Here is an 11,797-nt window from a genome sequence, read left to right as displayed (position 1 = left end):
TAGCGCTCTATAGAGCCCAGTTTCATTCTATGACCTTTTCACGTATATCTATGACATATCTGAAGATTTTAACTGTATTTACCCTTTAACAATCACCCAAACGATTATTTGTAATAACGCCACCAATTATAATGATCAATCACAATTCAAATAATAAATACATTAAATGATAACTAAACTTTTATTGATCGGTGGGGATCCGAGCACTGAGATCCCCACTGATCACTAAAATCAAGCGATCCCCACTGAGATCCCCACTGATCACTAAAATATTGAGCCCGTACACCGCTCCGAGGATAGACGATCAGAAACGAAGCGGCACAGCGCTCACCTGAGCGCTTCTACCACTTCATTTTTGCGATCGGTGGGAGTCTCGGTGCTCGCACCCCCACCGACCAAAACTTCTGACATGTCACTATGACATGTCAAAAGTTTTTTAAAAGTTTCGTTACACTTTAAGTAAATGAACAAATTTGTTACTCAGTCAATTCTTCCTGGTCTACGCAACATTTCACAGACCTATGTAGTGGACTGGACAGCAGTCATTTAACAAGCACAATAAGCAAGCAGTGTTCAACCTAATATGGCAACCGGGAGCCAGTGTTTACATGCAATAATTTACAGGGCTTTGTCACGGTATAGAAGTAAAGGTGATTTATGTTCGAACAATTTAGGTAAATCTCTTACCAAAAATACGCGTCTCAGTTGTTAAAAGCTAGAGCAGTCCAGGAAATGGTAAGATAAATGTATGAAGGGTGGTCAGTAAGACAGACTTGGCCCACACAGCGGTTTTATTATTTATGTCTGTTTAAATGTCCAGTAGGTATAAGATCCTGGACAGTTTCTTTAACTCTGTGATTACAAGGCAAGGAGTCAGTTAGTACAGTTACACACATAGGCGTAGAAAAAGGGGTGCACAGGTAACAGTTACATCTGGGCCGTGGTTCCTGAGGGGAGGGATCAAAGGCCCCTCTATTACATTAAAAGACACCAGTATTATAAATGGTACTGTAGGTGAGGGGCCTCAATTTTGCATTGTGAACCCCAGAGTTTCAAGTTACACCTCTGGTAATAGAGCTCCAGAGTAAAACCAGTGGTCTCCAATCTGTGGCTCTCCAGCTGTTACAAAACCGCATCTCCCAGGATGACTTGACAACCGCTCACAATTTATCATATGCATGTATAGTTACATATTTTGAAAAAAGGCGCATGTCCATCAAGTACAACCATTCTCACTCAGTTACACGTCATTCATTGCTAGATTAGCTATAACCCTCAATGCCATTTGTCAGTAAATAATCAACTAGCCTTTCTTTATATGCTGACATAGTATCTGCCATTACTACCTCTTGGGGTAGGGCATTCCATTGTTTGACTACTCTAACTGTAAAGAACCCTTTCCTATATTGATGTCTAGAAACGTCTTTCTTCCAAACATCTTTGTATTGACCACACATATACTTATACATTTTAATAAGATCCTTTCTAAGGCGTTTTTTTCCAACCTGTACAGGCCCAATTTCTCTAGCCTGTCATTGTAAGCGACACCTCCCATCCCATTTAATAATCTGCCCTCTCCAGTTCTCTTATATTTTTTTTTGCAATTTGGAGCCCAAAACTGATTTCCATATTCAAGATGTGGCCTTATAAGGGATTTATAGACAGGGTAATATTACATTTGAATCACAGTTTTTAACTCTCTTTTTATACACCCTAAAATCCTATTTGCTTTTGCAGCTGCTGCTTGACATTGAGTACTGCTGCTTAGCTTATTTGTAATCAGAATACCCAGGTCCTTCTCTTGTTCCGTTATCCCCAGTTTTATTAAATTAAACAAACAACTAGGTCCATATAGCCATGGTCCCTCGGACCAGAACTTGGGGACCAAATAGAAAAATAGGCTTGACATACGCTTCAGATAGCTGGCAGCCAATTGAACATGTTTATTGCCATAGGGGGATATAGCGCTGCAAGACACATCTGGTGCCGCTGAGCTAAGTACCCCCTTACTCAAGCAAATTACATCAAAATACTCCCATGGCTATGATGATACACTGTAAACATGTAACCCCGAGGGTACAAATACCACAATTGGATTGTCGGTCATACCTGTAAAAATTGGAGGGTACTCCTAATGATCGTCTAATGCAGGGGTCTCAAGCACGCGGCCCACGGCCCCCAGAGCCGGAGTCCCGTGCAGAGCGCTAGTACAGGCTCTGCTCCGGGACTCTGTGGAATTCCCTGACATCGCTGTCCATATATGGACAGTGTGTCAGGGTCTTCCCCAGAGCGGAGTCCCAGGCAGAGCGCTAGTATCGGCTCTACTCCGGGACTCTGTCGAATTCCCTGACATCGGTGTCCATGTTTGGACACATGATGTCTGGGGCTTCCCCAGAGCCGGAGTCCAGTGCAGAGCGCTAGTATAGGCTCTGCTCTGGAACTCTGTGGAATTCCCTGACATCACTGTCCATACATCGACAATGATGTCAGGGGCTTCCCCAGAGCAGGAGTCCCAGTGATGTCAGGAGCACAGCTGGAGTCCCAGGAAGAGCCTACTAGCGCTCTGCCTGGGACTCCAGCTCTGGGGTTGCCCCTGACATCTCTGTCCATATATGGACAGTGATGTCAGGAGCAGAGGCTGGAATCCCAGGCAGAGCGCTAGAAGTGGCTGTGCTCTGGGACTCCAGCTCTGGGCAAGCCCCTGACATCACTGTGGCAGCATCTGCGGAGGGCACTGTGGCAGCATCTGCGGAGGGCACTGTGGCAGCATCTGCGGAGGGCACTGTGGCAGCATCTACTGAGGGCACTGTGGCAGCATCTACAGAGGGCCCTGTGGCAGCATCTACAGAGGGAACTGTGGCAGCATCTACAGAGGACACTGTGGCTGCATCTACAGAGGGCACTGTGGCAGCATCTACAGAGGGTACTGTTGCAGCATCTACAGAGGGCACTGTGGCATTATCTAGGGGTTTGTTGCATTATCTACAGAGGGCACTGTGGCATTATCTACAGAGGGCACTGTGGCAGCATCTACAGAGGACTCTGTGGCAGCAACTACAGAGGACTCTGTGGCAGCATCTACAGAGGACTCTGCGGCAGCATCAACAGAGGGCAATGCGGCACTATCTAAAAAGGGGCTGCCCAATCTTAACATGTGTGTCTGCCAAACGCTGCTAACTGAGCCGTCGGACTGCATTTAGCGACACTTAAACTGGAAAACTGGATTGTTAAAATAAGCACGTGGAGAAATATCTCAAATTTTAAACCTAGCGGTATTATTATAGTAATGTAGTGTTATAGTAGTTCAAATAAGTAATTTATTAACAATAATTTTGTATTGTATCAAATTCGAAAGTAATGCGGCCCGTCAACTTCCCATTTTTTCTATATGCGGCCAACTTACCCTGCTGAGTTTGAGAACCCTGGTCTAATGTATATGGCCAGGAATACAATGCTCAGTGTGAACATATAGAGTGCTCTGTTAAATGCAGTGTATAGTAATCTGGAGAACCCCTCTTACCGGCATGTCTACAACTTTCAACAATATATACAATATTGGCCGTGGAAGGGTTAAATTGCATTATTTACAACTGCACATACCGGATGTCAAATGGATCTGCAGACAACATTATAGACATTAATAATTTACATGCTGTTTTGCTGCAAGTTTCCAATACAGGCCTTAGAAAAATCTTAAAAAATGTTCAGATAATTAAGACATGTGTCCTGGATCTGTAAGGGTATGTTCACACAATGTGTTTTCAGACGTAATTCGGGCCATTTACGCCTCGAAATACGCCAGAAAAAACGGCACCATTAAGCCTCCAAACATCTGGCCACTGCTTGCAATGGGACTTACGGTGTTCTGTTCCCACGAGGCGTAATTTTACGCGTAAAAAGATACCGCGTAAAAAGAATTGCAGGTCATTTCATGGGACGTTTTTGGAGCCGTTTTTCATTGACTCCATTGAAAAACAGCTAAAAAAACGGCCGTAAAATACACAGCGAAAAACGCAGTTGCTACAAAAACGTCTGAAAATCAGGAGCTGTTTTTGCTTCAAAACAGCTCCGTATTTTCAGACGTATTTTGCTAAGCCGTGTGAACATACCCTAAGAGTTCCTGCAGAATATAGTTCTAATATTTTCCCTTACTGTCATGTGTTCAGGTCATCCTCACCGTATGTCTTGTCCTAGATGAGATTAGGCAGAAAAGAAGAATATCTGGGTCAAGTACCAAGATCAGTCTTATTATGTTCCTAAATAGTTCAAAAACAAGAATTGTCTGAGCAGTGGTATAAATAGACTCAAAGCCACGATTTCAGTGTAATATATAGAATAGGGAATGTGAGGAATGACATTATATAAGGGTGATAGGAGGTATTAGTATTACAGCAGTCAGTATTTGTTGAGCTGTTAAAGAGGAGCAGTCCCAGGGATATACAGGAAATGTATTCAATCATGAAGATTGTATTTTCATGACTCTGAACAACTTAAAGGGGTTGTCCGAGATAAAATGACTGTGTTAATGCTTATAATTTATAAATGTAAATACATTTGTAATATACTTAAATTTTCCAAAGTGGGCCCGTTTCCAGATCCTGCCGTGGCGTACTTGACGGGTGACGTCACTCTCTGGCCGCTGTGTTCATCTTCAACTCTTTTCTGGGTAGACGACACGTCACTTGTGACGTGTCCGGTATGGGCTGTTCTGTTGTAACACGCATGCGCGGTCCCTGCTGTTGTCTCGAGAAGAGCAGGGACCGCGCATGCGCGTTACGGGCTGTGCTGCAGAACAGCCCATACACGGCACGTCACATGTGACGTGTCGTATACCTGGAAAAGAATTGGAAATCAACACAGCAGCCAGAGCCAGTGCAGAGAGTGACGTCACCCGTCAAGTACCCCACGGCAGAATCTGGAAACGGGCCCACTTTGGAAAATTTAAGTATATTACAAATCTATTTACATTTATAAATTAAAAGCATTAACACAAAGTCATTTAATCTCGGACAACCCCTTTAAGGGTGTAATGACGGGGTAGGGAGACAGACAGGTGAGCCCTAATCTACCCACCACTCAGTCCCTGCCTACTTGCAACGACCCGCCCTAGGCGACGGCCTACAACTGAGCGACGGTCCCTACGCTCAATAGGTGCACGACAGACAAACAGACAAGGATACACAGAAGCTAAGGGAAATGGGGCAGTTGCCCACGGCAACACAGTGAGCAACAAGAGTAGTGAATGAGCCGAGTCAAACCAGGAGTGTACGAGGTACCAAACGCAGAGCAGGAGAGTAGTCAGTAAAGCCAGGGTCAAAAATGAAGCAAGGTCAATAATGATAGCAGGAGCAGCAGAGCCAGGAAACAGAAAAGAATCACAGGCAAAGGAGGAGCAGGAAATGCAGGTATAAATAGACAGAGGGTGGGAGCTAGCTCCGTCTGGCCAGGCTGTGATAGGCTCTCCCACTCCTCAGCCTCCCAGCCTGACTGGTAGAAGATCGTGTCACTCTCTCAGACTTAGGAGCAGGTGGAGACTGATTACCCACGGACGTCGACACAGAAGCTGTGTCTGGCAGATCCTTTACAAAGGGGGTTTTACACTGGGCGATTACCGGGCAGACAAGCGTTCATAGAACGTTCATTGCCGATAATTGCCCTGTGTAAACAGGGGAACGATCAGCAGATGAACGAGCAAACGCTCAATCATCTGCTGATCGTATTGTTTTAAAAAAGTTAAATATTATCGTTGTCGGCAGCCCATCCCCCTGTGTAAACAGGGAGACACGCTGCTGTCACGATAATAATGTATGGGGACGAGCGATCGGAGTAACGACCGCTCGTCCCCATCCATAGCTCCGTGTGACCAGAGCAAACGAGCGCCGATCAACGATGTCTCGTTGATCGGTGCTCGCTGCACCGGCCGGTGTAAAAGGGCCTTTAGAGAGCTCCTAAGAAAAGGTGCAGCACAAGAGAAGTCTTGGTGAAATGCAAACATATTAGTGAGGGATTGAGAAGAAATAAATTAGCGAGGACAGATAAGAATTGAATTTGAAGCTTTTACTATATTCTATGTGTAGCAGTGGTGTGTCCTTTTGCTGAGTCCATAATGTTCTGGGGTGGTGACAGTCTATTCACATAGGACACATATTGAAAAACCGGAGACGTTAAAGTGGAATCATGGAAAGATTAAACAGTAATACATTTGAACAATACTGTGTCATTTGATAACAGTTTCCATTATTTCCATTGTAAATATTCCCAAACTACTCAGTAAATCTAAGTACAGTCTCCACAATGGACCAGAAGGACACTGGAAGTTATACACTCACTTATATATCGGCTCTTTAGAGATAAAGATTTAAAAGGGTTATTTAGTTCCATATAAACATGTCTCAAATGACAGAGAACATGTAGTGATCATACTTGTTTATATGATCTTATAAGTTAAGATATCGTCCCCAAAAGATAATTTTTGGGGCCTTGTTGGTGATGGGTAAATCTGTTTACTTATATACCACTAGTCCATACAGACGATATGTGGAATATGTCAATAGAAATGATCGGAAGCAATAAATGTATCCCATTAATATTAATCACCTCCACTATGGAAAAGCCTGTAAAAAAAAAAAAAACACAATGCCCCGCCCCTGCTTAGTGTCTTTTTATGTTAGGTCTTAAATTTTGGCTCTATCTATATTAAAAAATTAATCCTGAAATATTTCGATATTCACACTGAGTACATACAATAGGATGACACTACTTTTTTTGTACAGATGATTTTTCATCTTGTGCTGTGTACACTGGGGCAGTGTCAGTAGTCACCTCATTATCATCCGCCGGCAGGATTACAATAAAAAATAATGCCTCAGCTTCATAAACTTAAATGTGATTGATAATTGTTGGATCCTGCATGTCCGAGACAAACCGGACCAGTGTTCACCGAAGCCGTCAGTTCTGCAGACCTGACGGATTTGGCTTAGACGGCAAACATATCTCAAAAAGTAAAGAATTTTTAAAATTTAAATTTAAAAGTTGTTCACATCACAAAATACACAGTTGTATTAAAGAAATTGTTTGGACTTCAAAGGTTTACATAGCCTTTAAGCCCAACAGATGTAGTATATTCTTTTTAACATATGCATTACAGTGTTTTGGATGTTTTCAACTCAGATGCTGCCATGCATATTTCCGTCCTGTATCATACCATATCCTAATTCGTAAATATGTCTAATTATTTTTAATACAAACACAACATATCTTTCATAACTGAGTATCCAGAATAAGAGTTTTGTATGTTTGTCTTAAAACCCATAATATCTTAATTTTATAGAATGCAAACGCTCCTACTTTCTTACAGATGTTTCTTCATTTTTTGTCTCTGCATGACCACTATTTGGATGGCTACTTAAGTATATATTAGTAAAATAAAGTGTTTATGTATGGTGATAGGTTACATAGAATAAGTAGGCACAGTGCAGAAGTGCAGTGTTGTGTAGTGATTTATTGTCCGAGGCTTTCTGGTCAAAAAAAAAAAAAAGAAGAAAGATTAAAGATTATGCTTCCTCAGTAATCCCTCCGGCTGGCATCTGTCCTTGTTTTCTTTAGAACATATACAAATGTGCTGATAATAGTTAAGGAAATAGGATCTACGATTCTCCTGCGTTTTTACAAGAAAAGTGACACTTTACCTTTTATGGGGTGTTTCAAGGTTTCTGCCACTTTTACATGTTCAACCATGTAAACCATGTTAAACCATCTTAAACTACAACTTGATCTATTTTATGTCTGAGCACTAAACGCCACATGCAGTCCGGAACAATAAATACATTTTTTTAGACTTTACATTTGGTTTTTTTCATGTAAATGGAATACTTGTATGTTTTTAACTTTCTACAAAAACAGAAACTTTAGACCCAAAATAGATTCTAAATTCTGCGAGAAGAGAACATGGTTTCCTAATTTATAACTGTCTTAAAGTTCTTAAATTGCAAAAAATCAGGGTAGATTTTAAAGTGGTTCTGTACAGTTTATCCCCTTACGGACCAGTGCATTTTTCAACTTTAAGGAGTTGTCATCCATGTGCCATATTAGGGCATATGGACATCATAGACGGGGTCCCCAGCTATGTTCCCTCTTCTATTAGCCGCTCACAAAGGATTTCAATGGCCAGATTGTAATACTACATTTCCCTTGTAGCGGCCATATAACAAATCTGTTTTGTACTATGACACCAATTAAAATCTATGAGCCTATTCTATACAAGCTAGTGATGTATGCACCCAATAAATTGAACCCTACGTTCTCCAAAGGGGGTAAAAATGTATCTTGTACCATTTACAACGTGCCTTATCGTCCTTTCAAACAGTCAGAAGCTCAAGAGAGCACTCAAGAAAGATACCATGAGTCTAAGCACTTCATGTGAATGGACCCTGTATATGGCATACGGAAGCATACAGAGATTTTTTTCTCATGGATTCATAAATGGTTAATTACGAAGAATATGTTCCCATTCAGACGCCCCATACAGACACACGTGCACGTAATACAGACCATTAGGGACTCGCCATCCACGGCGAGTTTATATGGCTTCACCATGTGCATGAGGCCTTAGTCTGATGGTATCTCACTTGAGTGCTCTCTGTGCTTCTGATTCTTTTAAAGGACTTATTGGGACTTTGGGGTGCTGTTTATTGGGTGTATACATAGCTACTAGCTTGTATCTATTTGGGCATCTTGAAGATGCAGTAATTTAAAGGGGTCTGTTTAAAAGATATCAAATATCAGACATTTATAAACATGTATATCTACATTTTAAATAAATTCAACTAAGGTTTGTGTAAAGGGGACACCAGAGATTCGTTTTATTTATTGTATTCAATTTTTATTGTTTTTTATTTTTCCTATGTAATCCTATAGTATACGTTCCAGATCTCAAGACATGTAACAGTGGGTGAGATCACGTTTCACACTACAGCAACTGTTAATTTTAGGAGATCAAACGGAGGGGACATTGTTTTTCCACCTGCAGGTCAAACACAATTCTCCATTTCCAATGCATGTTGTTTTTCTAGACTATAAAGAGACGGTATGGCTTCAATTACTGCCATGTGCACTATTCCAAGAATCAGTGTTTATTTCTTGGAAATGTTATTGGATGTCCAATTCTAAAGCAATGCGCTAATAACAATGTCAACAAATCAGAAATCAGATACTGCAGGGGTCACATATAAAATTGTCGGTGTAATGCATGGACATGCTGGGTCCTCTTTGTAGCCGCTCTCCATTCTGGCTTTTGAATGAGGGTCCTAAACAGGGAACCCTCTCTATTATTTCAGAATTTCCTAATTTTCCAAACCATTCAACCTCTTATCTACGCCTCTACTCAAGAACATGGGTACGTGCATAATTCTTAGTATTTTCCAATTTCATAGGATATAGCATTTATACCTGTTAAGGATCTGCCAGGCACAGCTTCTGCATCTACGCCCATAGGTAATCAGTCTGGACCTGCTTCTATGTCTGTGAGACTGACTCCATCTTCCACCACTCAGGATGGCAGGCTTAGGAGTGGGAGAGCCTATCACAGCCTGGCCAGACGGAGCTAGCTCCCGCCCTCTGTCTATTTATACCTGCCTTTCCTGTTCCTCCTTGTTTGTGATTCTTCTCGTTTGGTTTTCCTGGCCTTGCTGCAGCTTCTCGAACTATTTGACCCTGCTTCATATTGACCCTGGCTTACTGACTACTCTCCTGCTCTGCGTTTGGTACCTTGTACACTCCTGGTTTGACTCGGCTCGTTCACCACTCTTGTTGCTCACGGTGTTGCCGTGGGCAACTGCCCCTTTTCCCTTGCTTCTGTGTACCCTTGTCTGTTTGTCTGTCGTGCACTTATTGAGCGTAGGGACCGTCGCCCAGTTGTACCCCGTCGCCTAGGGCGGGTCGTTGCAAGTAGGCAGGGACTGAGTGGCGGGTAGATTAGGGCTCACTTGTCTGTTTCCTTACCCCCATCATTACAATACCAAAAGTAAACAGAGAATGACAGATGTGGCTTCAGTTTAGAGGAAGGCAATCAAAGCTAGGCAAGAAATTTCTCAAAAATCAACCAGCGTTTGTGTATGGTATATGGTCACTAATTTATTTAGGGGGTTCTCCGAGACATTGGATACTGGGGCTACTTTGTTTATATGGAGTGTGTCTATGGACTAGGGATCTATATACACATCTCATGTAAACTGGCAGAGCATATCTTATAGCTGTGGTCACTATCCCCGAAACCAGAAATTAGGGACTATATTACAGCACATAGTAGAATACAAATTGTGAACCTGACCTGTGGTTGTATTTTACTCCCAATCAAGTCCAAAATACTAACAACAATTTACATTTTTACTTCCCGTTTGTGTTCCTTTAAAACACAATCATGGGGTAAAAGTATCTATTTCTGTTTGTTGTTGTTATTGTTGTTGTTTTTGTATTTTTCAATGTGTGTTGTAAACATTATTTATTTTATTTGTATTTCATTTTATATTTGTTTATATGTTTTACTATTGGAAATCAAATCTTCATGCTCCACATTGTAATCTTATGTAATCTTACACACACTTTAGGATGGGGACATGATCCATAATTTGCTGCGGGGAGTGTATCATCATAAGATGTATGAAATAATTAAAGTTAAATAATTTTTCTGGATTATTTCATTACATACTGTACACTGAGAAGGAAATGGGAATACAACTACTATCAAAGTGGCTCCTACATTTGTGAATATGTGATGACAACTAGGTAGATTCTGCACACCATACTCTAGCCCTTGTTGGTATTACTATTTGGGTAGGATCACTTCTATTCAATTTAATTAGGCTTGTACACAGCAGCCAATCTGAGGAAGCTGAGCTGCAGTGTAAAGCACTAACGATGGACAGAACAGCAATCTGAGCCACTGATGAGACAGGAAGTGTATTTCAGACTTCCTGAAACTTGCTTTGATGCTCATACAGCTGCAGTCAGAGATTATAGCTCTGTCCTGATAGGACATAGGCTATGACGGATGCCTAAGAGTGCCATATATCACTCATAGAGACTAATATGGGATACTTTAAACAAATACGTTGTGAACTCCAATGACCATTTCCATGACGTACTCTTTAAACAGATACCAATGTAGCCTATGAATGACGGATGACACTGTTAGGCATCCATCACAGGCCTCCACCACCTAGAGGCTATAATGGCATCCATTTTAATGTATATGTCATGAATATATATTGAAACGTCCATAACGTATACATTAAACTGATGACTGTAATATATGCCATGCAGTGGCACAAGTCACCAATTGGCTACTTCCTTTTTGCGGGATATTATTGTATGGAATAACGTAGCCTGCTATGCTATTCCATACTTTAAAAAAAGGTATACTGATGTACAGCTGCCCGAAGGAGGCCAAATCTACACTCTTATGGCCTCGGTCGGGCTAATGGAGACCTATGGACACGCTAACAGTAGGGCCAAAACGTGATGTGAACAGAGAGTAAGACTACACCTGGAAATCTGTTTTAATCCTAAAAAAAAAAAAAAAAATGAATAAAAAATGTAATTAAAAATCATATTAAAACATCTCTATTTCAACAAGCATAGTAGTAAAAACACAAATTCTGTTCCCTAAATATCTAATAACCAGCCCAATTTGGTATTTATGAATTAATTATAATTAATTAATTAATAAATTGATTAACACTATAATAACAACACATGTGTCACACATCAAATAAAAAAGATCCAGATGGGCTTTGTGTGT

This window comes from Rhinoderma darwinii, chromosome 12 (assembly GCF_050947455.1).
Source record: "Rhinoderma darwinii isolate aRhiDar2 chromosome 12, aRhiDar2.hap1, whole genome shotgun sequence".
Classification (NCBI taxonomy): domain Eukaryota; kingdom Metazoa; phylum Chordata; class Amphibia; order Anura; family Rhinodermatidae; genus Rhinoderma; species Rhinoderma darwinii.
The sequence above is the reverse complement of the archived record's forward strand: the minus strand, read 5'-3'. Positions refer to the sequence as shown.